Source organism: Furipterus horrens, unplaced genomic scaffold (assembly GCF_987537825.1).
Source record: "Furipterus horrens unplaced genomic scaffold, mFurHor1.1.pri manual_scaffold_17, whole genome shotgun sequence".
NCBI lineage: Eukaryota > Metazoa > Chordata > Mammalia > Chiroptera > Furipteridae > Furipterus > Furipterus horrens.
The window spans coordinates 41,933,328-41,950,331 of NW_028327187.1; the positions used below are offsets into that span (position 1 = coordinate 41,933,328).

General features: G+C 38.7%; 1 pseudogene; it reads left to right on the plus strand.

Annotated features, from left to right (window-relative positions):
- The first annotated feature begins 1,250 nt into the window (after positions 1-1,250).
- On the plus strand, positions 1,251-16,131 carry LOC149990897 (uncharacterized; annotated as a pseudogene).
- Positions 16,132-17,004: the final 873 nt, after the last annotated feature.

Sequence of the window (17,004 nt, forward strand, 5' to 3'; positions counted from 1 at the left end):
CAGGATGAAGAATAATGGTCCTATACAAAGGTTCTCTGAATTGGAAAACACTACTGGACCTTTTCTTAACTTCTTTGAAATCAGACATTAGAGTCTTATAAAATTGGGAGTTTGAAGAACAAAAACAAACCCCAACCTCACTTAAATGAAGATGGATAGGAAAGATCTTGTTTTCGGCAGATCAAGGACAGACTTTCCCTCCAGAGTTGCCAGATCAATGAGTTACTATTGTTATCACACAACAGAGAGTAAACTTTGGAAGTAATGCCTTATTAAGGTAGTATAGGCTCAAAATAGAAACGTGTATAGGCTCAGAATGTATTTTTGGTTAATGAGATATTAAAGAAAATCAAGGTGATGTGGGGGACATGATCTACTCTCGTGCGCAACACAAGATCAGATACTGAAAGTATAGGGACTCCTTCTCCCAGGAACCAGATCCTTCTCTTCACCACAGAATAGCAGTTGGTTAGGCCTGGGGTCTTTTTATCCAAGTCCCTAGACAGTTAACATTTCCTTAGGATTTCCCAATGTTTTCAAGAACGTATTTCCATAAGAGACGAATAAAAGAGAATAAACCTGCTCAAAACTAATGAGGGCACTTCAGATACAGAAGCACTAAGAGGGTAGATCTGAAATGTTTCCACTGAAAAAGCCTACGTTTTGAAGCCTCAAAAAATTAGGTGAAGGCCGTTATGTATCTTAGCTGTATAACCTTGGGCAAGTTAATTCTTTCTTATGGTCTCAGGTTTGCCATCTGTAAAATAGTATCAGCTTCCATGGGCAGTTGTGAGGATTAAGTAAAGTATGTAAAGAGTCAGACATACAGTTAGCACTTGATTTTTGAAGGTACTGGAAACACTCCAGCAAATTCTTAACAACCTCTTTAGATTTACCACAATTGCCAATCTTTTTGGATTGCTACAATCAAAGACTCCTGTACGCTGTCCTGCATTGCGTCTTCAACTTCAGTTCCTAATACTGCTTTGCAGATGTCTCAGACACTATCTGGGGCTCCAAACTCATACATTGCCTCACTTCAAAGTGAATTTTAAGTGGCTTATATAGAACTATAACATGTTTTCGTCTTTTGCGTGTGACCTGGCATCTTACTACTCATGCTTCTGAGAGGCAATATTACACAGTGATGAAGAGGTGAGCTGAATTCCAAGTCCTAATCTCAATTTGTCCCTCTTACTAGCTCTGAGATCATTTCTTTGTGCTTCAATTCATCTATCTGAAAAAGTAGTATGATAATAGGAGTACTTACGTCTGCCAGAATATGGCAGTTCGGTTGGTGCGATCGGCGAGAGGGAGTGCAGCTTCTACCGTGGCTGTGCAAGCTCCGGGTGCACAAGGTGGCTCATCTCATCCCAGAAGGCTCCTCCTTTCAGCTCAGTTCCTTCCGGGCATCTGCGGCCTACACTGCCTGTTCTTTCGTTGCTCAAAACATGGCGGAGGCTGGACCGCTTGCCGGACTTTTGGCATATACAAATGAGCCATATGTAAATTAACCCAGTCCCAGCATACCCCCCACATGGGGAATGGAAATGGACTTCGCTCATTCCCAGAAGTAATGTTGATGGACCTAGCACAACATATAGACTGGGGAAAAGCTGTGAAATGCAAATAACCTGTTGAATGTGTTGATGTATAACTCACCCTGATGACAATGTATGTTCGGAAAGATGTGGCGATGGCACCTGGCAACACAAAACAGAAGAGTGTAACAGCCTTGTGAAATGGGCTAAAAGTGTTCTTTTCTCTTCTTTTTTTCACATTCCAATGAGTTCTTGTAATTGAAATAGCAGCTTTAGTTTTCTGGTTTTTTTTTTCTAACTGTTATTTTCTTTCGGTCAATAAACTTGCTATAAAATCTTAGACTGTTTTTTGGGTGGTTTCTCAGAGTAAAGACATCGTAACAACCTCGTGATGTTTTTTTCAATATTATATGGGCTAATATCTAGAATGTTTTGAATATGACAAGCACTGAATAAATATTAGTTATTATTTTTCCTTTGACTTAACAACTTATGATAATCACTACTAAATAGCGATATAGTCTTTTGTGGGTAACACTGAAAAGCATACTCAGATGTAGCATATGAAACATATATTAAGTCTGTTACGGTATGGCAATGGTCCCAAGTTGTGAGCAGCAAATCCCTCAGGGACCACAAAGTTATTGTAGGCACTGTTAAGCCATATGTGCAACTATTTTTTTCTCAGAGCTACAATTTTCAAAAAGATACTGAAGAGATAGATTCACACACACACACACACACACACACACACACAATTCTTATGTTTCAAGTCCTGAAAGCAGATAATACTGAAAGAGATTATAGCTTTAAATGACATCTTGGTTTCTATGTCATCATCCCATGTTCCTCAAGCTATAGTTCAAATAATTAGAAATATATTCACAATATAGTCTGTTAAAAATAGCAGGGGTGTAGCCCTATTTTAGAGATAAAGTTGTTAACTTATCTCTGTTAAAATTACATCTGCAATTAATCACATCCAATCTTCCAAGAGACCTGGAAGACCAAAAAGCCTATAGTTACAAATGTCCTAAATTCACCTAAAATTGAGTCTTAGTGAACTAAGAATAAAGTTAAAACATTTAATAAAATCGACCAGGTAAACCTTCATTCTAATTGAAATAATTTCCATAAAAACTTTAAAATACTTATTTTTAGGATTTTGGGATAAAATATATCTTGAAAGCTTAGCTTTAGTATGTCCTTTCAGCATTGGTAAGTCTCAAGAAAGGAGTTTAAATGTACTCAGCTGCAAGTCTGTGTGTAAGCCTTGTGGGGAATGTGAGGCTTTGTTATATTTTTGTCTATCTGTCAAGTATCTTTCTCTTCAGCTATTCAACATTGGTATTCATAGCAAGTTCAGTCATTAATTGTTAAGATTCTCACACCTATTGAAGAAACATAACTGACAACATTATTTGGTGTCAAGTCAATTGAAGCACAAGCATTATCATTCTTTTATTTCCCAGTGGGAATATGTGGGGGCAAAATTTACCTTCTACTCTTCTAAATTCTACTGGCAGGACCAATAATCAAAATTAACATGAGACAGATAAACAAGATAAAATAATGAAATTTATTACATATGCACATATGGAAGTTCCATAAGAATATGTGATCCAAGGACAAATAGGGTCATTGAGGTTTATATGCCATCTTGAGCTAAGGAGAAGGAGGCAGGGATCTAAGACTTCAAAGTAAAACTAGGCAATTCACGGGTAGATGAGAAAGAGCAAATATGTGCTAAACAAATTCTTGGTGGGTCACCCAAAAACAATGGAACACAGAGGGGAGTCCAACAATCTTTGCTAGATTACTCTCTGTCTGCCACATTTAATTTATCCTGAAACATATTTTTCCATTCCAAATTCCTTTAGGTAAGTAAAGGAGAAGGGTGAAATGTTTTTTTCTGAGTCTTGTTTCTTAAAAATAACCAGTTTAAAATCATCAATATCCTAAAAATCACATGGTGGGGTAGTAAACTCTGGTCCCCTTCAAATGCATAAAACGAAAGGGTGCATTTAATAATTTCATTTGTTGTATAGATTACTCTCATCAAGATTTAAACCTCTCTGAGCCTCCATTTTATGCTCAGTTTATTTAAAGTCAGTGATAGCCTTCTTGGAACTAGAGAGTTCACACTAAGGATAGCAGTGCCTATTTCATAGGGCTTTGAAGTTTTAACTGTTAACACTTATGTAAAGGAGTCAGACATGTAGTAGTTACTCAGTAAATGTTAGTTGAATCTGAATCTACATTGAAAATGAGGAATGAGCTATGGAACAATGGGAGGTAAAAATGTTTTAGCCTTTCTGTACATAAATGAGTCACATTGTGAAAAAGGAAGAAATTCTCTTCTTTCTTAGTAGGGTATTTCAACTGGTCTAATAATCAAATAGATATGAGATAGATTAACAAGAGAATATGACCAAATATGTATAATGCATGTATGGGAATCCCACATACATGAGATAGTCAGAGACCCCTGTTAAAAAATTTTCACTGCCAAAAACTTTTCCAAAAGAAAGGTTTATTAAGCCAAATGCTAGCCGGAAAAGTACCATGTTCTGGGTTAGGAAGTCTAAACCACCAGTAGCAGGACTAAGTAGAAAAGACAAATAAATCCACCTTTCTGGAGTTGATCGGGGCTTTTATACATTATGTTTTGGGGAAGAAGTAAGTTGTTTTGAAATTTTTATATTGGCTACAGATAAGCAAGACAGGAAAGGGTAAAGTGGTGGCAGGTCTATGATAGGTTAGGTGCACGGTCTGTAAGAAATGCTCTGTTTGATTGGTTATTGAAAGAAACAGTCCTGAAACTTCATGCATATGTGGGATGCTGTGGCACCTTGTGGGTATTACAGAAGTTGACTCAAAGTTTCCACATATATTCCACATGAGAAGTCTGTTCTTAATTGGCCCACAGTTATTAACTGGTTAATACTCTTGTCTCTTTTTCTCACTGTCCTGTGGGCTATAATTTAATCTAGAACATCTGAGAATTTTTCTCTTGTCACCCCACACATGTGAGAGGTTCAGAGAAAGAAGGTTAAAATGAGTTATATATGACATTTTGAGCTACAAATGAAGTAAGGCCACTGTCAGGACATGGTGGTCTAGTCGGTGCGATCCACGGGAGGAAGTGAGGCTTCTACTGGGGCTGTGCAAGCTCTGCGCACAAAGGCTCCTCCCTCCAGCCCAGTTCCTTCGGACATCTGCGGCCTACACTACCGGTTTGTTCATTGTCAAAACATGGCGGCAGCTGGACTGCCTGCTGAGCTTTTGACACATGCAAATGAGTTGTATGCAAATTAACCTGGTCCCAGTTTCCCCCATGAGAAATGAAAATGGACTTTACTCATTCCCAGAAGAAATGTTGATGGACCTACCATGATATATTAACTGGGGAAAAGCAGGGAAATGTAAATAACCTGAATGTGTTAATGTATGAACTCATCCTAACCGAATGTATATCCGGAAAGGTGTTGGTACGGGGTCGCAAGTACATAGAGATGAGGTAGTTCTCATAATCTTTGATTGGTGATGACGAATTTCTGATTTCTTCTTTTGCTCCACTGTGTCTCGGTGGGGGCTGGTAATATTCTTTTTACTTTTAACCAATTTCTTTCTCTTTTTTTTTTTTTTTTTGAAAGCTTGGTGTAAAATCCAATTCTGTTTTCTGGATGATTTCCCAGAGTGAAAAAGGTCCTGACAACAATATGGGGCTTCATAGAAAAGAAAGGTTAGTTTCAAAATGACAAGATAAACAGATGTTCAGTGGTTAGAAATTTGTTCTGTCCTATAGATAAGTCATAAAAAAGCATTTCTGGTGATAGTTATTATGAGCAAGTCTCCCAACTTAAATTTTTAAAAAGGTTTTATTTCTTTATTTTTAGACACTGGAGAGGGAGAAAGGGAGAGAAAGAAACATCATTTGAATGCCTCTCTTACGACCCCCATCTGGTGACCAAACCTGAAACCTAAGCATGTGCCCTGATTGGGAATCGAGTCAGCGGGCAACCTTTCACTTTGTGGGACGATGCCCAACCAACTGAGCCACACAGGTCAGGGCCCGAACTTAAATTCTTTAAGGAAGAGTTAAAAGTTTCACAGGATCCTGATTGCCTTCAGCTCAAAATAATCCACATAACAAACTAGTATATCTTGGGGAAGCCTGTTCCGAATCCCTTCAACATATAATTAAAATAGATAAATATTGAAAATATATCCAGTTAAATTATACTAAGTAAACATAGTATTAACTAATAAAAATTATAGGGGAGCATAATTTACTACCCAAAAATATAACTCTTTGACATAAGAATTATTTTAGGCTGGTTATTTTTAAGAAACAACAGACATGGGAAGAGCTCTAAAAACCAAGTAGAAATGAACTTTGTAAAAGACATTTACATGTATAAGGGAAATATCCATTTGTAAGTGTATCTAACCAGCTGTTCTTGAAAGAGGGAGGTAATCTTATTTCTAGAATCCCCTATCAATGTAGAAGGAGATGACATTCGTGCATAACAACCTTATCCATTTTTACTCGCTTTTCCTGGTAACCTCCCATAACTGACTCCCTCAACCCCAACATCTTTTGTCATTAAAGATGGTATTTAAGGTTGTGGCTTCAGTCATTTCCTGTATACATGGGTCTCTCCCATGTATGCAGAAGGCATGCATGTTATTAAACTTTTGACTTATTTTCTCTTATTAATCTGTCTCATGTCAGATTAATTACTAGACTAGCCAGAAAAACTAAGAAGAGAAAGGAGAGTTTCTTCTCCCCCAGAAAATGTAAAGAACTATTAGAGACTTCCATTTACATCAATATGACAGGGTTGATACTTAAAATTTTCTGTATACAAAAGATTGAGAAATGTTTGGTTAAATATAATCAAAATTCTCTTTAGATGTGAAGCTGATCTCACAAGAAAGTATAAAGAACCTCCAGGGTCAAAGAGAGAGAAAGAGAGAGAGAGAGAGAGAGAGAGAGAGAGAGAGAGAGAGAGAGAGAGAACTGAAAACCATAATGATAATGTGACAAAGGCTCTATGGATGCCCTGAAAATATTGGAAGACCACTGTAATGAAAAACCTTAAGTTCTGAACTCTGTGAAAAGACAGAACACAAGGCTTTGGCCCTCAGAGAATGGAATGAAACCCCAGGATTAAGCTGGGATATTTTAAGGGCTATTTCTTTAGTAAATGAGCAGTTTAGAAAATAATCTACCTGCTGGCAAAGAGACACCAAAAAAGGAAACCACTGTTCATTTTAGCTTGATCTCTGATTGAGGAAAATCAAAAAACTCTTCCTTGAGAATTATTAGCTTGGAGAGCTACAGGGCTAAGAATCCTCAAACCTGGTAATTGAAAGCAAGTGGTCTTAGACTGTAAGCATTAGAGAACAATGGAAAAAAGTAAACACAAGTTATTAACATGGGACACACCATCAGAGGATGCCCACTGTAAAGGCACACCAAGCAATAGCGCATAAACACAATTTAAACACACAAAAGAAGCAGGTTAACATAAAATGCGAAGCGAAAACAAACAACAAAAGCAGAATTGGGTCTTCAAATACATCAGATATTAACATTATAAAAGAGAGAATGTAAAATGTGTCTTAAATGTTAAAAAAAAAGATAAAATAAAAAACATGAGCAAGAATAAGAGATTCAAAGAAGACCAAGAAATTTGAATAAGAATCAAATAGAACTTTGAGAAATGAGACATATAACCATTAAACAGCATATGGAGTCAGCAGAAGAGAGGAACAGAAAGGGCATCAGAAAAAGCAGAAATATGAGATATTGAAAGAGACATCAAGAAACACGGATGATAGACTGAGAAGGCCCAATATACATATAAAAGTAATACATAAGAGGGACTTCCGGCCAAGATGGAGGCTTAGACGGACACGCTAGGTCTCCCTCTACAACTATAGTGGAATACAACTACTTCAAAACAAAGGATAACTAGAAATTCCAGAAAATAAAGCTACACGGAAGCCCAACATATGAAGTTATAAACCAGCGGTGCCATTTGGGCAGGTAAGAGTTAAAGAAGGCAAAGCTGTTTGCGGAGCGGTGGGGCGGGGCGGCGAAAAATCCTGGAGGCAATCAAGCCCCTGGCGTGCGCGACTCCAATCAAGCCCCTGGCTTGCGCGACTCCGGCGCTGGGGAGCAGCCGCAGCATCGCCTTGAACAGTGAGGCCCAGGGGGGCGGGAGGACGGATCCCGGTCTCCTAGCTGAATAACTGAGTGAATCCATCTTGGACCCCCGCCCCCACAGAAAGCACCACAGGGCTGCGAAATAGGTCGCGGACAGGCAGGCGACTCCGATCAAGCCCCTGGCGTGCCCGACTCCGGCGCTGGGGAGCAGCCGCAGCATCGCCTTGAACAGTGAGGCCCAGGGGGGCGGGAGGATGGATCCCGGTCTCCTAGCTGAATAACTGTGTGAATCCATCTTGGACCCCCGCCCCCACAGAAAGCACCACAGGGCTGCGAAATAGGTCGCGGACAGGCAGGTGCCGGCGGTCGCTGATTTGTGACGCGTACGCAGGCACTGCCCCCTGCCCCCGACAGCCGGCCCAGGAAAACAAAACGCATCTGTCAAAATGTGGCAGACAAATATAGAGATCCCGGTGGCACAACTCACCAGACAGCAGATAGAGAACCTGACAGATGAACAGATAAGAAACCTGTCAGAGGCTCAGTTCTGGGCCATTGTTATCAGGTGGCTTACAGAATTCACAAAAGAGCAGGAAAAAGATATGAAAGAAGCGAAAAACTTTCATAACGAAAGGAACAAAACCACATACGAGACAGATGGTGAGGAATCCAGAGTCCATTTCAACAAACTGGAATATGGAGAAGGAACAAGCAGTCAACCAATGCAGCGAGAGGAAATGGCAAACAACAATGAGAGGATCAGAAACCTCTGGGACAGCTATAAAAGGCCCAACATAAGAATCATTGGTTTGCCAGAGAATGAGGAAGATGAACTAGAACTTGAAAAATTGAGTGAAAATATAATAAAGGAGAACTTCCCAGACTTGGGGAAGGGAATAGACTTGCAGGTCCAGGAAGCAAGGAGAGTTCCCAAGAGACTGGACCCAGGGAGAACCACTCCAAGACACATTATAATCAAAATGTCAAAAATTAAAGATAAAGAGAGAATCTTAAAAGCAGCAAGAGAGAAGAAAAGAATTATGTACAAAGGGGTCCCAATTAGACTATCAGCTGACTTCTCAAGGGAAACCCTACAGACAAGAAGGGACTGGCAAGAAATATTCAAAGTAATGAAAATCCAAAACCTACAACCACGAATACTCTATCCAGCGAAATTGTCATTCAGAATAGAAGGACAGAGAAAGTGTTTCCAGGACAAAATAAAACTGAAAGAGTTCATTAGATCCAAACCACTGTTATATGAGAAGTTAAAGGGACTGGTTTAAAAAACAGAAGCTAGGGAGATGAAACAAAGGCAAACGAAACAGGCAACGAGAGTGGAAAAGGAACTGTGGGTAAGGGAAACATAGTGGGGGGAGGCCAACAGGGAGGGGGAGTGGGGAGAGGGAGGGAGATGATATAGGAATTGGGGATCATGGTAGGAGGGAATGGAATAGACGGAGAGAGGTTGGGAGGAACTGTAAGCACAACTAATGGACATAATCTAAAAGGGGGGGACAACTGGAGGGAGGGGGCCACCAGGTGGAGGGGAGTAGAGGGAAGGGAAAGTGGCACAAATGTAATATTTTAATCAATAAAACACATTAAATCTGGAAAAAAAAGAAAAAAAAAAAGAAAAAATACTTTGGGTGGTTTCAATCTTTTAAATCCTATTAAGACTTCTATTGTGACCTGATGGATTGTCTGTCCTGGAGACTGTTTTGTGTATACTTGGGGAGAATGTGTATTCTGCTGATGTTGACTGTCGTGCCCTGTATATGTCTGTTGTATATCATTGGTTTATAGTGTTATTATATGTAATTGGTTCATAGTTTTGTTCAAGTCCCCTCTTTTCTTACTGATGTTTTTGTTTTTTTCTACCCATTACTGAAAATGGGATATTGAAGTGTCCAAATAGTATTGTAAAACTATTTATTTCTCCCTTTGATTCTGTCATTTTTATTTGATATATTTTGGGGCTCTGTTATTGTGTGCATATGCGTTTATAATTGCTTTATCTTCTTGCTGTATCAAGTTTTTATCAATATATATTGTCCTTCTTTGTCTCCTTTAAAAAAAAAAAAAAAAGTAATACATAAGAAAAGAGGATGGGGACTTCCGGTCAAGATGGAGGCTTAGACGGACACGCTTGGTCTCCCTCTACAACTAGGGAGGAATACAACTACTTCAAAACAAAAGATAACTAGAAATTCCAGAAAATAAAACTACACGGAAGCCCAACATATGAAGTTATAAACCAGCAGTGCCCTTTGGGCAGGTAGGAAGAGCAAAAGTGGGTGGTGCTGTTTGCGGTCGCACCAGGGACAGCGGCAGGGAGAACCATCCCAGCGGCAGGGAGGACAATCCCAGCTACAGTCAAACCCCGGCGGCTCGCAACCCCAACGCTGGGAGAAGCAGCCACCACATCACCTAGAACAGTGAGGCCCAGGGGGCGGGAGGACGGATCCCAGTCTCCTAGCGGAATAACTGTGTGAATCCATCTTGGACCCCTGCCCCCACACAAAGCGCCACAGGGCTGCGAAATAGGTTGTGGATCGCCACTGGTAGCTGGGCAGTGACAACAAAGCGCCAGCGAGAAAGGTTGCGGATCGGCGCCGGTTGCTGGGTTGTGACGAGTACACAGGCACCGCCCCCTATAGCCGGCCCAAGAAAACAAAACGCATCTGTCAAAATGAGGCAGACAACTATAGAAATCCCGGTGGCGCAGCTCACCAGGCAACAGATGAAGAATCTGACAGATGAACAAATAAGAAACCTGTCAGAGGCTCAGTTCAGGGCCATTGTTATCAGGTGGCTTACAGAATTAACAAAAGATCTGGAAAAATATGAGAAAGAATCAAAAAACACTCATACTGAAAGGAACAAAACCACCTACGAGACAGATCGTGAGGAAATAAAATCCAGAGTTCAAATCAACAAACCGGAACACAAAGAAGGAACAAACAGTCAACCAGTGCAGAGAGAAAAAATGGTAAGCAAGGAAAATGATGAGAGGATCAGAAACCTCTGGGACAGCTATAAAAGGCCCAACATAAGAATTATTGGTTTGCCAGAGGGTGAAGAAGATGAACTAGGAATTGAAAAATTAAGTGAAAATATAATAAAGCAGAACTTCCCAAACTTGGGGAAGGAAATAGACTTACAGGTCCAGGAAGCACAGAGAATTCCAAAACAACTGGACCCAGGGAGAACCACTCCAAGACACATTATAATCAAAATGTCAAAAGTTAAAGATAAAGAGAGAATCTTAAAAGCAGCAAGAGAGAAGAAAAGAATCATGTACAAAGGGGTCCCAATTAGACTATCAGCTGACTTCTCAAGGGAGACCCTGCAGGCAAGAAGGGACTGGCAAGAAATATTCAAAGTAATGAAAATCCAAAACCTACAACCACGAATACTCTATCCAGCGAAATTGTCATTCAGAATAGAAGGACAGAGAAAGTGTTTCCAGGACAAAATAAAACTGAAAGAGTTCATTAGATCCAAACCACTGTTATATGAGATGTTAAAGGGACCGGTTTAGTAAAAGGAGGATCAAAACTATGAACACTAAAATGAAAACTGCATCACAAGAAACAACAACAGAAGCTAGGGAATTGAAACAAAGGCAAACTAAACAGGCAACAAGAGTGGAAAAAGAACTATAGGTATGGGGAGCATATTGGGGGGAGGTCAGCAGGGAGGGGGAAGGGGGAGAGGGAGGCAGATGATATAGGAATTAAGGAGCATGGTAGGAGGGAATGGAATAGACAGAGAGAGGTTGAGAAGAACTATATGCACAACTAATGGACATGGTCTAAAAGGGGGGGACAACTGGAGAGAGGGGGGCCACTGGGTGGAGGGGAGAAGAGGGAAGGGAAATTGGGACAAATGTAACATTATAATCAATAAAACACATTAAAAAATAAATACACATATTAAAAAAAAAAAAAGAGAATGGGTGTGTATCAGTCGGGTGGGGCATCATTTAAAGAGATCATGGTTGAGAATTTTCCAAAACGGATGAAAAAGATGGATTTTTGGATTTAGGAAAATAAAAATTTCCAAGCAAAATAATTATGAGACATCTACACATACAAACATTCTAGTAAAACTGTATAACACCAAAGACAAAGATTTTTAAAGTATACAAAGAAGTAGATTATCTTTAATGGAAAAAAAGTCAAATTCTCAGTTGTTTGAGCAGAAGGCATATGGCAGCTGGACAATAACTCCACATAAATGGAGAAAAGTAACTATCAATTTAGAAGTTATCATTCAAGATTGAAGGTAAGAAAGACATTTTCAGAAAATCAAAATGGGGAGAGTGTGTTACTAACAGGCCCTAACTAAAGGAACTTTTAAAAGCTGTAGTGCAGAAAGAGGAATACTGAATCTGGAAGCAAATGGCAAGATGTAAAAGAATGGAAAGCAAAGAAATGAGTAAATATGTGAGTACATAAAAAATGACAAAATATTTAAAATAATACTGATTAATATGAGATAAAAATCTAAGGTACAATGACTGAAATAAATTTCTGGGTAAAAATAAAATGTACAAAGGGAGATAATCAACTTAAAAAAGATCTAAAGTCTTTATACATATGCATGGAAACTCCACATATATGAGAAAGTCCAAGAACCCACATACATGTAGGGGTCAGAGATAGAAAGGGAAAATGAGGTATATGTGACACTGTCAACTAAGGATGAGGTAAAGTGCCTTGGGGCTTCAGAATGTTGGAAGGTCATTCTCAGGATAAGAAGAGTTCAGTTTAGATATGAATAAATGTTGAATATTTGTGAACAAAGCATCCAGATTAAGAAACCAGAAATAAAAATGGGTTAATCCCAAATAAGATTAAAGAGAAAAAATAAGAATAAGCACAGAAAATAATGAAATAAAAATACAATAGGAAAGTCAATAAAGTCAAAAGTTGGTTCTATGAAAATACTAATAAAATCGATAATCTTTTTCTTTTTTTAAATTAATTTTATTGGGGTTAGATTGGTTAATAAAATTATATAGGCTTCAAGTGTACAATTCTATGACCCATCATCTATATTGCATTTTGTTCCCACCACCCAAAATCAAATCTTATTTTGTCACCCTTTACCCATTACAATTCCCCCATCCTTTTGCCTTCTGGTAACCACCTTATTGCTTTTTGTGTCTATGAGTTTTTGTTTGTTTTATTTGTTCATTTGCTGCTTTCAGTTTTATATCTGACATATGAGTGAAATTATGTGGTTCTTAACTTTTTCTGTATGACTTATTTCACTTAGCATGATATTCTCAAAGTCCATCCATGTTGTCACAAATGACAATATTTCATCTTTTCTTATGGCTGAGTACAATTGCATTGTATAAAAATGTACCACATCTTTATCCAATCAGCTATTGAAAGTCATTTCAGTTGTTTCAATGTCTTGGCCACTCTGAATAATGCTGCAATGAACATAGGGGTGCATATATCTTTGTGAACGTTTTTAAGATTTTCGGGTAGATACACAGAAAAGGGGTTGCTGGGTCATATATTAACTCTTTTATTTAATTAGTTGCAGACAGAAGGGAAGGGAAGGAGAAAGAGAGGGACAGGAACATCAATGTGAGAAATGTCAGTTGGCTGCCTCTCACATGCCTCCAAACCAGGGACCTGGCCCACAACCCAGGCATGTGCCCTGACTGGAAATCAAACTGGCGACCTTTCAGTTCACAGGCCAGCACTCAACCCTCTGAGCTACATGAGTCAGGGCTAGTAACTCTTAATTTTTGAGGAGCCTCCATACTGTTTTCCATAGTGCCTGTAGCAGTTTACATTCCCACCAGGAGTGACTGAGGGTTCCCTGTTCTCCACAACATCTCCAGCCCTTGTTATTACTTATCTTATTGATAATAGCTATTCTGACAGGTGTGAGGTGGTATCTCATGGTAGTTTTGACCTGAATTTTCCTAATAGCTAGTGAAGTTGAGCATCTTTTCATATACCTGTTAGCCATTTGTATGTCTTCTTGAGAGAAGTGTCTGTTCAGATCCTCTGCCCATTTTTTATTTGGATTTATTCGGTGTTGAGATGTATCAGTTATTTAAGTGTTTTGAATATTAACTGCTTGTTGGAGCTGTTGTTTGCAAATTTCTTCTCTCATTCAGTTGGTTGCCTTTTTGTTTTGTTGGAGGTTTCCCTTGCTGTGCATAAGTTTTTTAGTTTGATATAATCCCATTCACTCATTTTTGCCTTTACCTCCCTTGTCTTTGGGGTCAAATTCATAAAAATTCTCTCTAGAATAAAGGTCCATAAGTTTAGTACCTATGTTTTCTTCTATGTACTTCTTTTGGTCTTAGGTCTTACATTTAGGTCCTTGATTAATTTTGAGTTAATTTTTGTATATGGGGACAAACAGTAATTTAGTTTTATTCTTTTATGTGTGGCTTTCCAGTTTTCTCAGTACCATTTATTAAAGAGATTTCTTTTGTTTATTGCATGTTTTTGGCTCCTTCGTCAAAAATTATTTGCCCATATACATGTGGGTTTATTTCTGGGCTCTCAATTCTGTTCCTTTGGTCTGTGTGTCTTTTTCTCCCAGTACCTTGCTGTTTTGATTATTGTCACTTTGTAGTATAATTTGAAGTCAAGGAGTTTGACACTTCCCATTTCATTCTCTCTCTCTCTCTCTCTCTCTTTTTTTCCCCAGGATTTCTCTGGCTATTTGCAGTCTTTCGTGGTTCCATACAAATATGATGATTTTTTTATCTATTTCATTTAAAATGTCATTGGAAGTTTGATGGAGATTGCATTAAATCCATATATTGCTGTGGGTAATATGGCCATTTTATCTATGTTCATTCTTCCAATTCATGAACATGGAATATCTTTCCATTTCTTTGTGTCTTTTTCAATCTCTATTAAGAATGCTTTGCATTTTTCAGCAGATGGGTCCTTCACATCCTTTGTTAAGTTTATTCCTAGGTATTTTATTCTTTTTGTTGCAACTGTAAAAAAATGTTTTTTTCCTGTTTCTTTTCCTGAGGTTTGCTGTTAGTATAGAGGAATGCACTGAATTTTTGTACATTGATTTTGCACTTCACTGTAACTTTACTGTGTTTGTTTATTGTTTCTAATAGTTTTTTTAATGGAGTCTTTAGGGTTTTCTATGTAAAGAATCGTGTCATCTGCAAAAAGTGATGATTTTACTTCTGCATTCCCCATTTGGATACCTTTTATTTTTTTTCTCTTGCGTGATTGCTCTTGCTAAGACTTCTAGAAGTATGTTGAATAAGACTAGAGAGAGTAGGCATCCTTGTCTTGTTTCTGATCTTAGATGAAAAGCTTTCAGTTTTTCACCATTGAGTGTGATCTTAGCTGAGGGTTTGCCACATATGGCCTTTATTATGTTGAGGTAATTTCCTCTTATACCCATTTTATTGTGTTTTAATCATAAATGGATATTGTATCTTTTCAAATGCTTTCTTGCATCTATTGATATAATCATATAATTTTAATCTTCATTTTGTTAATGTGTTATATTTATTGATTGATTCGTATATGTTGAACCATTCTTGTGTGCCTGGAATGAACCCCACTTAATTGTGATATATAATTTTTTAAGGTACTGTTGTATTCAATTTCCTAGTATTTTGTTTAGATTTTTTTTATCTGTATTCATGAGAGATATTGGTCTTTAATTTTCTTTTTGTGTGTTTTCCTGGCCAGGTTTTGGTATCAGGTTTATGCTGGCCTCATAAAATGTGTTAGGAAGTATTGCCTCTTCTTTGGTGTTTTAGAAGAGTTTGAGAAGGATAGCTATCAAATCTTTGAATGTTTGGTAGAATTCACTAGTAAAGTTATCTAGTACTGGACTTTTACTTTTGGGGAGGAAACTGACAAACTTTTGTTAAGACTAAATAAAACAGAAGGCACAAATTAATAATATTAGAAATAAAAGGAGTGTCCAGTCACTGAGTAGCCACCAGGACTCAGCAGCCTCCCCACTTCCTGAGGCTCTGCTCCCCCTTTTCCTGCCATAGCCTTCTACAGGCCATTTCCACTGAGGAAAAGGAATCATATTATTGCATAGTATATCTACTTTCCAGAACATTCACCGTTTCAACCTATTTGCTGATGCAAGTAAGGGTGATGCTCTGCTTGCCCTGAGAATTATATCCATATAAGAATTCAACAGAGAAATGGCAGGAGGACTTTTACTGCTGTCCAGGTGATCGCTGATGATTATGATAAAAAGAAACTAGTGAAGGCATTTATGGAGAAGTTTGCCTGCAATGGTACTGTAATTGAGCACCCATAATATGGAGAAATAATACAGCTACAGGGTGAGCAGCACAAGAACATATGCCAGTTTTTCGTAGAGACTGGACTGGCTAAGGACGATGAGCTGAAGGTTCATGGGTTTTAAGTGCTTTGGGCTCACTGAAACTTAAATGAGGATTTCCTTGCAATGGGTAGAATTTCCCTTCTGTCCCTTATCACAAGTTTAAAAACCTCACAGCTTGTATAATATAACCATTTGGAATCTGCTTTTGACTTGGATTAGTGTAACTTTTTCATGCAATAAACTGAAAAGAGCTATGTTGTCTAGTCTTTTTTTAAAAATATATTTATTTATTTGTTTGTTTGTTTTATTTTTAGAGGGTGGGGAAAGGAGAAAGAGAGGGAGAGAAACATCACTGTGTGGTTGCCTCTCACTCGCGCCCCCAACTGGGGGCCTAACATGCAACCTAGTCATGTGCCCTGACTGGGAATCCAACCAGCGACACTTGGCTCACAGCATGCTGCCTAGTCTTGAAGTCCCTCATTTCAACAAAGGTCAAGCAGTAGGTGCCTGGCAGTGTCCAGCCTGAAACAAAGCAATTACGTGATGTTTCAGTCAAGCCCAAAGCCCCAAGACCACAAACAGCTATGTCTGGACATAAGCTCCTCGGCAGAGTTCCCTGCTGTAAGAAAATGTCACCACCTGAACAACCTTTGGTGAAGCTGAGAGGAGTGTTAAGACAGCTACAGCATCTGTACCACTAGAGGAAGACTTGGAGAGTCAAAGATCTCCAACTTGACCAGGAAGGTGAGGTTTAGAGCAGCTATCTTCCCTCTAGTGAGGTGATAAGGACTTCTGGCTTGCCACCAAGGTTTATTTCACCAGACATATACTAGCTAATTAACATTCAAACACCAGAATGTGAGGCCAACCTTCTAACAGAGTTAAACTTTTGACAAGGAAACCAATTTTAAACTGATATGTCAGTCATTGCAACTTAATAGCAACAGCTGCCCA